Genomic DNA, 10,607 nt, shown 5'->3' with positions numbered 1-10,607 from the left:
AATGAGAGACAATAAATAAACAGGGGAAAAACAAACCACAATCGAGCTCATAAAATATATTAGGAAATGAAAGGCTTCTTGATGAATAATAGGGGAGAGAAAGACAAAAGAGAGGAAATGAGAAAGGAAGCATGAAGAAATGTTCAAAGACGGGGAGTGCTCTGCTCCGGGAGCTGGTCTGACCACAGTTCGCCCTCAAGGCAGGTACAGCGCTGCCTGGTGATGACTGTGTCTCTTCCCAAAGAGTGCAGGAGGCTGCCTCCCGGCCTCCTGTTCCTCCACCGTATCATCACTGTCAGAGTCTGATGCGTCTCTTAATTAGCTGACGTGCTAAGGGAGATTAGGGATATAGTGGTGAGAATTTAGATTTCTCTTTCAGACTCTTCCTTTTTTAGTTTTTTAAATACATTTTTTCAAGATTCTTGTGCTCTTTTTAAATTAATTTTATTTATTTATTTATTTTTGGCTGTGTGAAGTCTTCATTGCTGTGTGGGCTTTTCTCTAGCTGTGGCAAGCAGGGTCTACTCTGCTTGAGTTAAGGGAGGTGCATGGGCTTCTCACCGTGGTGACTTCTCTTGCTGTGGAGTATAGGCTCTAGGGTATTTGGGCTTCAGTAGTTGTGACATGTAGGCTCAGTAGTTGCAGTACTTAGGCTCTAGAGCACAGGCTCAGTAGCTGTGGTACATGGGCTTAGATGCACAGCAGCATGTTGGACCAGGGATCAAACTCATGTCTCCTGCATTGGTAGACAGATTCTTTACCACTGAACCACCAGGGGCACCCTCAGCCTGACAACAGTTTTCCCACTAATGTGGCTAACATATAATTTTTGATTCTGATGATGGTCATAATTTGTATGCCTTTTTTTTTTTGGAAATGTATTTTATTTTACTTAGAGAAATGTTCATCTGATACATAGTCTCTGGATTGATGTGAAGCACCGTTTCAGAATCACAGTCAGGAAAATACATAGACAAGAACAGGATATGGGAAGGGAATGGATCGAGTATGTCAGGTAGCATGGAATCCTTTTGTTGCAAAACAATGAAAAAGCAGAGATGACAAGAAATAGGCAGAGTGGAAGAGTCTATAACTCTCAATTATAAAAACCTTCAAAATCTTCTGATGTCTTAGGGATACCATCAAATGCTGACACATCATGAAATGACACATCACTCACATCAACTCTGAGTGAGCTTGTGGGATGCAGTGAACCTAAGAGGAAATAGAGGGAACTCTTCACCTACATTCCTGGGTTTCTTGGGTGTATTTTTATAGACAGGAGATGGAATGAATAAGTAGATAAGTGTCTGTGAAAGTAGAGACAAGAAGTAAGCAGAGAGGCTAATTGGAGGCCATACAAGATATTTTTTATTGCAATTTTAAGTCTCACTTTGGCTCTGTGTGTATGTGTGTGCATGCATGCATGCAGTGTTTCTATACATATGTATGCTGATATTTTAAAGGAAGATTTTCAAAAATTTCATCTGTGGATGGTAGTACCTGTATATTAGTCATTCCATTCACTTTTTGAGAGATGTAAAGCAGATATTTTTAATATTTCTTAAAATATATACCATAACAAACCACTCTACATATTGTTTTTTTTGTTTTTTCCTTTGTATTACGTTCCTTTTATTTTTCACTCATGCCTCTCTCTTTGTGTCCTTCTTTACTGTTGACTAAGTCACTAGCATTTTGTCAAGGTTTTTGTGTCTCTTTGTACATGTTCCAAAAAATTACTTAAGACATATTGTTTATAACTGAAGTGATGAATTTTTCAGATATTTTTACTTAGAGAACAATCCAAGTCTAGATGTAAGAAACTGTAATAACAATAAACTCTGCTGCTTTATGTACTACAGGCAGAGACCATGGAGAGAGAGAACAGTACTGTGGTGACAGAAGTCATCCTTGCTGGTCTGACCCAGTCTCAAAATATTCAGCTTCTGGTGTTTGTGCTAGTCTTAATTTTCTACCTCATCATCCTCCCTGGAAATTTCCTCATCATCCTCACCATCAGGTCAGACCCCGGGCTCACGGCCCCCCTCTACTTCTTCCTGGGCAACCTGGCCTTCCTGGATGCATCCTACTCCTTCACTGTGGCTCCCAGGATGCTGGTGGACTTCCTCTCTGAGAAGAAGGTGATCTCCTATAGAGGCTGCATCACTCAGCTCTTCTTCTTGCACTTTCTTGGGGGAGGGGAGATGCTACTCCTAACTGTGATGGCCTTTGACCGCTACATTGCCATCTGTCGTCCTTTACACTATTCAACTGTCATGACCCCTAGAGCCTGCTATGCCTTGTTGTTGGCTCAGTGGTTTGGAGTCTTTGTTCGTTCCATTATCCAAGTGGCCCTCATCCTGCGCTTGCCCTTCTGTGGTCCAAACCACTTGGACAACTTCTTCTGTGATGTGCCGCAGGTCATCAAGCTGGCCTGCACTGACACCTTTGTGGTGGAGCTCCTGATGGTCTCCAACAGTGGCCTGATGACCCAGCTGTGTTTCCTGGGGCTTCGGCCTCCTACGCAGTCATCCTCTGCCGTGTGCATGGTTCCTCCTCCGAGGGGAAGAGCAAGGCTCTGTCCACATGCACCACCCACATCATTGTTATATTTCTCATGTTTGGGCCTGCCATCTTTATCTACACTCGTCCCTTCACAGCCTTATCAGCAGACAAGGTGGTTTCCTTTTTCCACACAGTGATCTTTCCTTTGATGAATCCTGTGATTTATACCCTTTGCAACCAGGAAGTAAAAGCTTCCATGAGGAGGATATTGAGTCAACGCATGGTTTGTTGAGTAGATTTTATAATAAGAAGTCATGAAGGGGAAATTCTGGCTGAAAATCATTCACTTATTTAAAAGATATTGTTTTTCATTGAGTGCTTCCCATTGTCAGGTACCATTGTAGTCAGTGAGGGAAAGTTATAGTAACAAGAAAACAAACATGCTATGTTATTCAAGAACATAAAGGAAACACCAGCCTGGTTGGAGTAAGGAATAAGTGTGAGAGATTTAGTTCTTAAGTTATATATGGCTATAGTGTCATATAAATAATGCTTTTTACACCAAAAAATGTTTTATTCTATTCTATTTGAAGTAAGAATTAATCTTAATATTTTAAGCAGGTGAGTGATGCATTCACAATTGTTCTTTTATGATTTAGGATAACATTATCAAGATTCTGGGCAAAGACCATTAAAGACAAGGAAACATCACAAGTCATATGTTATGTTACAGTCCTGTTTTGAACAATTTAAAAGCCTGATATTCTTGAAATACATATATTTTCCTCCTTCACCCAAATGTGGTAACAGGATAAGAAAAGAAAATAATTGGTCTTATGGAAAAAAAATGTCATGAAATTATTTCACTTGATTGTTTTCAGAGCTTCCTGATTATGATTAACGGGTTTTACAAATCTTCCCTGGATGTTAAAACTTATTCTCAATTGATTTCCATCTGATTATTGCAATGATAGTTATTTATTTTTTTATTTTTTTTATTGGAGGCTAATTACTTTACAATATTATATTGGTTGGTTTTGCCATACATTGACATGAATCCACCCTGGGTGTACATTATTTAGTATTATTGATTTTGTTGGAGATTACATAAATCTCTGTTGTTACCTAAAATAGGCTTTAATATAAGAAGTTGCTGCTGCTGCTGCTGCTAAGTCACTTCAGTCGTGTCCGACTCTGTGTGACCCCATAGACGGAAGCCCACCAGGCTCCCCCGTCCCTGGGATTCTCCAGGCAAGAGCACTGCAGTGGGTTGCCATTTCCTTCTCCAATGTGTGAAAGTGAAAAGTGAAAGTGAAGTCGCTTAGTCGTGTCCGACCCTTAGCGACCCCACGGACTGCAGCTTAGCAGGCTCCTCCATCCATGGGATTTTCTAGGCAAGAGTACTGGAGTGGTGTGCCATTGCCTTCTCCAAGGACTGGAAGACAATTTTGTTAATTCTGAGCATCCAGAAGTGATTTCCATAAGTGCACTATAAAATCAATCTGCTGAATGATCTATCCATGCGGTAATGAGGCAATTGGGATAACAGAAGCCACTTTGCCAGCGTCTAACTAAAAGGAACATATTTCATGTTATTGCTTCTCTTTTCAGTTATTTTTTCTCAATTCAAGTGATACATGAGTACTTTTGATAATCAGAATTTGGAAATCTAAATGCGATAATCCTAGAAGAACCTGTTAGTATGTTCACAGCTTCTTTGCAAAAAAAAAAAAATGAAGCAATGCAAAAAATACTTGTAAAACACAGGATAATAGTTTTATAATCTTAGAGGTGAGAAGACAAGTTGACATTAAAATAGAAAATGAAAAGAAAAACGGTTACATTTGACATGTTAAAAAATATATGTATGGTCAAAAGGCAAAGAGTGATGAAAATCTGCCCATTCCATGTGGATGTGTGAGTTCGTGTCTGCATAATTACAGAAGTTTTCTCCTTAACTTAGGATGGTATAAAGGACCATTCATGCATAAAATTAAAGTAAAAATACTGTTAAGGATATTTATATAAATGAGAAATTAATTCACTCATCTCACACGCTAGTAAAGTAATGCTTAAAATTCTCCAAGCCAGGCTTCAGCAATACGTGAACCTTGAACTTCCAGATGTTTAAGCTGGTTTCAGAAAAGGCAGAGCAACCAGAGATCAAATTCCCAATATCCGATGGATCATCAAAAAAGCAAGAGTTTCAGAAAAACATTTATTTCTGCTTTATTGACTCTGCCAAAACCTTTGACTGTGTGGATCACAATAAACTGTGGAAAATTCTTCAAGAGATGGGAATACTAGACCACCTGACCTGCCTCTTGAGAAACCTGTATGCAGGTCAGGAAGCAACAGTTAGAACTGGACATGGAACAACAGACTGGTTCCAAATTGGAAAAGGAGTACATCAAGGTTGTATATTGTCACCCTGCTTATTTAACTTACATGCAGAGTATATCATGAGGAATGCTGGTCTGGAAGAAGCACAAGCTGGAATCAAGATTGCCGGGAGAAATATCAATAACCTCAGATATGCAGATGACACCACCCTTATGGCAGAAAGTGAAGAAGAACTAAAAAGCCTCTTGATGAAGGTGAAAGAGGAGAGTGAAAAAGTTGGCGTAAAGCTGAACATTCAGAAAAGTAAGATCATGGCATCCAGTCCCATCGCTTCATGGCAGATAGATGGGGAAACTGTTGAAACTGTGGCTGACTTTATTTTTCTGGGCTCCAAAATCACTGCAGATGGCGATTGCAGCAATGAAATTAAAAGACACTTACTCCTTGGAAGGAAAGTTATGACCAACCTTGATAGTATATTAAAAAGCAGAGACATTACTTTGCAAACAAAGTTCCATCTAGTCAAGGCTATGGTTTTTCCAGTGGTCATGTATGGATGTGAGATTTGGACTGTGAAGAAAGCTGATTGCCGAAGAATTGATGCTTTTGAACTGTGGTGCTGGAGAAGACTCTTGAGAGTCCCTTGGACTGCAAGGAGATCCAACAAGTCCATCCTAAAGGAGATCATTCCTGGGTGTTCATTGGAGGGACTGATGCTGAAGCTGAAACTCCAATACTCTGGCCACCTGATGGGAAGAGCTGACTCATTGGAAAAGACCCTGATGCTGGGAAAGATTGATAGCAGGAGGAGAACGGGATGACAGAGGATGAGATGGTTGTCTGGCATCATTGACTCGAGGGACATGGGTTTGTGTGGACTCCAGGAGTTGGTGATGGACAGGGAGGCCTGCTGTTCTGCGGTTCATGGGGTTGCAAAGAGTCGTACATAACTGAGTGACTGAACTGATACATATAAAAAATTATTAGGTGCATATGAGATAGAGGCCTGGTGTGCTGCAGTCCATGGGGTTGCAAAGAGCTGGACACGACCGAGGGACTTTCACTTCACATTGGCTGATACATATTCTCAGCCATCATTATAGTACTTGATGTTGATGCCTACAGAATTGTCATAAGGGCAACAAAACTATAAGAATTGTGGCTCAAACTCATTTCAGTTCTGGCAAAATTGAAGATAAAGCTTCTTTGGTAGCAGTGGCAAGATACTGAAGGTAAAACTACTCTTGGCTAAATTCCATATAATTAAAGATGATTTCAAGCTCCAGCTCAATTACCCTTTGAAAGAATCTTAAAGATTAGATCCTCATTCTACCTGTTATATAGAAGAAAAGGATTTAACTCTCTGAAACACTAGGCAAAGTATAGTTAGATATTATTATTTATCTTCTATGTATATTTTTTATATTGAAGAAGAGTTCACTTGCAGTGTTATATATTCAGTGTCTTTATAGATATGTTGTTCAGTCGCTAAGTTGTGTCTGACTGTTCATGACCCCATGAACTACAGCACGCCAGACTTCCCTGTCCTTCACTCTCTCCTGGAGTTTGCTCAAACTCATGTCCATTGAGTCGATGATGCCATCCAACCAATTATTCCTCTGTTGCCCCCTTCTCCTCCTGTCCTCAAACTTTCCCAGCATCATGATATTTTCCAATGAGTTGGCTCTTTGTATCAGGTGGCAAATTATTGGAGCTTCAGCTTCACCATCAGTCTTTCTATTGAATATTCAGTTGATTTCCTTTATAGATTATACTCCATTAAAAGTTATTACAATATAATGGCTATAATTCCTTGTGCTGTGCAGTATATTCTTATTGCTTATCTATTTTGTACATGACAGTTTGTATCTCTTAATCCATACCACTAATGTGCCTTTTCTCTTTCCTCCCACCTTTGGTGAGCACTAGTTTATATTCTATATCTTGAGTCTGTCTCTGGCATATACATTCATTTGTAATACTTTTTTACATTCCACATATAAGTGATATCATGCAATATTTGTCTTTCTTTGTCTGACTTATTAAGAATAATATTTTTGGGTCTAATCAATATTTTAAAAAATAAAAAATAATTTAAAAACCATGATAAAATAAATACTAAATTTAGATAAAGTCTGAATTAGTAATAGCATCATTTTGAGCCATATTGGAACCTGAGGCACAAGAAAAAAGTCTGTAATGTTGATGTCTTTATTGTGAAAAAGTGATATTCTGTTCATAACTTCTACACTAACTTTGACTTTTAAATATTGCATTAAAATAGCACTCATCTTGATTACTAAGGCATTTGGTATCAGGATAAATTTTGTGCCAGAGGCAATACCTCACCTGCCTCACCCTCATCTTGACTCTTACTTGCTTCCTCGGTATATATATCAACAATCTCTCATCATTTATTTACACTTTTTCTCTTTTTGGTTTTATTTTAAGATGAAAATAAACTTTTCTTGACTTTCTATTTACTTTTGACCTAACTAACAGGGTTCCAACAGAGTTGTATTATCTCAGTCACTAATAGGATTTTGGTGTTAGAATTCAGGATTAACCCCCTGGGGCATTAGATGACTTACTCTAAAATATTTGCCCTTTACAAAGCTTTGGTATTTTCTTTGCCAAATTTAGTTGACATAATAACTCGCTTTGGAGATAGTCAGCAGGGTTGTGGCAGTCTCAAATCTCCAAAGCACTTTCTCCAGTGCATCACAAAGAGTTCGAGGAGATTTCAAAATCTATTGTTCTCTATGTGATGACAAATATTTATGAACAATGACAAGGATGGTCAGTTAATGTTTTATGGGAATGTGGATGTTGGCAACATTGTGAGAGCAACATAAAACTTGGAGTTTCAAATCTGGAGTTTGGGAACTACTCATGTTTATGAGAAACAAGATGAGGACAATAGAAAAAATACTGTAACTATTCTACTGGTTCATCAGCTGCCTTGGAATGCAATGGAGTAGAGGTCAGAGTTTGAGCAGGAATGGTCCAAGGCTTAGGTCTGAATTCATGAGTGTGGCATTTTCTACCCTCTCCCCAATAGACTTCCATCTCTTCTTGATGCTTAGAAATACTTTAATGGTGGACATTTTAATTCTATTACCATAATTGAAATGATCAGCAGCTTTCAGAGAACTGACATGTGGTTTAAAACCAAGGAACATATTTAAAATTGATAACCAACAAGATCCTATGGTATGGTGCAGGGAACTCTGTTCAATGTTATGTGGTAAGCTGGATGGGAGTGCAGTTTGGGGATAAATGTAATATGTACGTATATAACTACGGCTGAGTTGCTTTGCTGTTCACCTGAAACTATCACAATATTGTCAATCAGCTATATGCAAATATAAAATAAAATGTTTTAAAAAGGAAAAAAACCCAACAAGCATGCAAATTACTGATATATTTTCTTTTCTTTTTAAACTTAGATGAAAGATAGAGAGATGAAAAGGCTAAGGCTCCAGAGAAATAATTTAAAGATTTTATGAGTTTTGCAGAACATCAGCCCAGATCTCTTATTTTCCATACTCAACATATTTAATAGTTTCAACCGTTCCCTATTCTATTATTCATCAACATAGGACTTTGATGGTTAGATAGGAAGTTGTGAAACTGAGAAAATCTTGATACACGAACAGCTGACTGCATTGGGAACTTTACATGAAAGCTATTTAATCTTTAGTTGCTTCGCTGAATGAGACATTTGGATTTGTGTAGCTACCATCACCCAGGGTTCATCCTAAAGACACTGACAAAGGCTCTAGTGCAATATGCCCTTTCATTAGACACATCTATATAATAATATTTATTTTAATAAAATATTTGAAGGGATAGTTTTGATTTGAAGTTACTTGCATGAGTTATTATTACCATCATCACCTCAGTTTTGATCTTCATATCACCACTGTCCATTAATTATTTTATTAATGAATGGATTTCTTGGCTGAAGACCCATACACTCATTTAGTGCTTTGTATGTTCATCATCAGTGGCAGTATCAATCACATATTTGGTGATGTTTTTAACCTAATTCACATTTTTGTAATATGTAAAAAGTTAATTTGCATTTAATTTATAAGCTTTAACCAATATGCTTACAGACATTGTGCTCAAAATTTTGGACACTTTATTAAATATATTCATTCCATTGGAATGACAGCAATGAGATTTCCTTTTGAAAGGAGAGAGAAAGAGAAAAGAGAATAAGGAAGGAAACATGGAGGAATGTTTCAAAGAGATGGAAAAGTAAGCTGTCTCTACGCCTGGCTCCAGGAGCTGGTCTGACCACAGTTTGCCCTCCAGGCAGGCACAGCGTTGCCTGATGCTGTTTGTGTCTCTGCCCTAAGAGTGAGGGAGGCTGTCCCCTTGGCCTTCCTAATCCTCTACTGTATCATCACTGCCAGAGTTGGACACATCTCTTAATTAGCTGAAGTGCCAAGGAAGATTAAGGATATAGTGGTGAGAATTTAGATTTCTTCAGCCTCTTCTGACAACACTTTCCCCACTAATCTGGCTAACATAGACTATTTGATTCTGAAAAGGGCCATATTTTGTAGGATATTTTTCACAATTGTATTTGATCTTACCTAGAAGAATGTTCATCTGATACATAGTCTCTGGTTCTATGCCAGCCACAATTTCAGAATAATAGATCCAGAAAATATATAGATGAAAATAGGACAAGGAAAGAAAATGGATGACGTGTGTCAGGTACTGTGGAATCCTGTCTGCTGGGTAACAGTGAAAAAGGCAAGATGAATGATAGGAAATAGGCAGAGCAGAAGAGCCTATAACCCTCAATCAGAGAAACCTTCAGAAATCCTCTCATGTCTTAAGATATCACCAAACACAGACACATCATAAAATGACCAATTCTGAGTGAGTTTGTGAGATGCACAAAACCTAAGAATAAGTAGAAGGGGCTCTTCACTTATATTCCTGGTTTTCCTGGATGTATTTTTACAGGCCGATGATGGAATGAATGTTGAGATAGGTGTTTGTCTAAGGCGGAGAAAAGTTAAGAAGCAAGCTCAGAAGTTACCAAATATTTTTATTACAATTTTGAGAGTGTGCAAAATATTTTGTATTATAATTCTATGTGGGTCCCATTTTGCCCCTGTGTGTGTCTGTGTGTGCATGTGTGAATGTGGATGTGTGCACGTGTATGCGGTGTTTGTATACATATTTATGCGGATATTTTAAAATAAGACTTTAATAAATTTCATCTATAGTCATAACACCTGTATATTAGCATTGTATTCAGCTCTAGAGAGACTTAAAACAGATATTTCTAATGTTCCTAAAATATGTACAATGCACTGTATAGACTTACTGTTTTTTTCACTTTTCTTTGTTTTTCTTTTTTTATTCACATCTATCTTTCTTTTCTAAGTACTGAGTCACTAGCTTTGTCTTTCAAGGTTTTTATACTCCTCTTTATATCCAATATTTCACAGAACTTAAGACAACTGTGCTTGCTAAATATTATGCAGAATATGAATATATATTACATTGTATTTTTCTGTAGATTAGCAATTTTCATGTTTAAAAACATTTTATTTCGACAACAAAATTTTTTTGAGCATGTGCCATAAATATATGTGTATATATTTATAAAGTTTATATACCATTATGTTAATATATAATACATATTAAATGCAGGATTTTGAAAATATAAAATTTAAAGCCAGTGATATGTGTATATATATTCATAAGTATATACATATAATACATAT

The 10,607-nt window shown here is 37.5% G+C and overlaps 1 pseudogene; it reads left to right on the top strand.

Annotated features, from left to right (window-relative positions):
• Positions 1-1,874: 1,874 nt before the first annotated feature.
• LOC148776535 (olfactory receptor 4N5-like) lies at positions 1,875-2,800 on the top strand (annotated as a pseudogene).
• The last annotated feature ends 7,807 nt before the right edge of the window (positions 2,801-10,607 follow it).

The sequence above is a fragment of the Moschus berezovskii genome, chromosome 9, assembly GCF_049115385.1.
Source record: "Moschus berezovskii isolate FMDL1 chromosome 9, NW_MosBer_1.0, whole genome shotgun sequence".
Classification (NCBI taxonomy): Eukaryota; Metazoa; Chordata; class Mammalia; order Artiodactyla; family Moschidae; genus Moschus; species Moschus berezovskii.
This window is presented reverse-complemented; position numbering and strand designations above follow the sequence as displayed.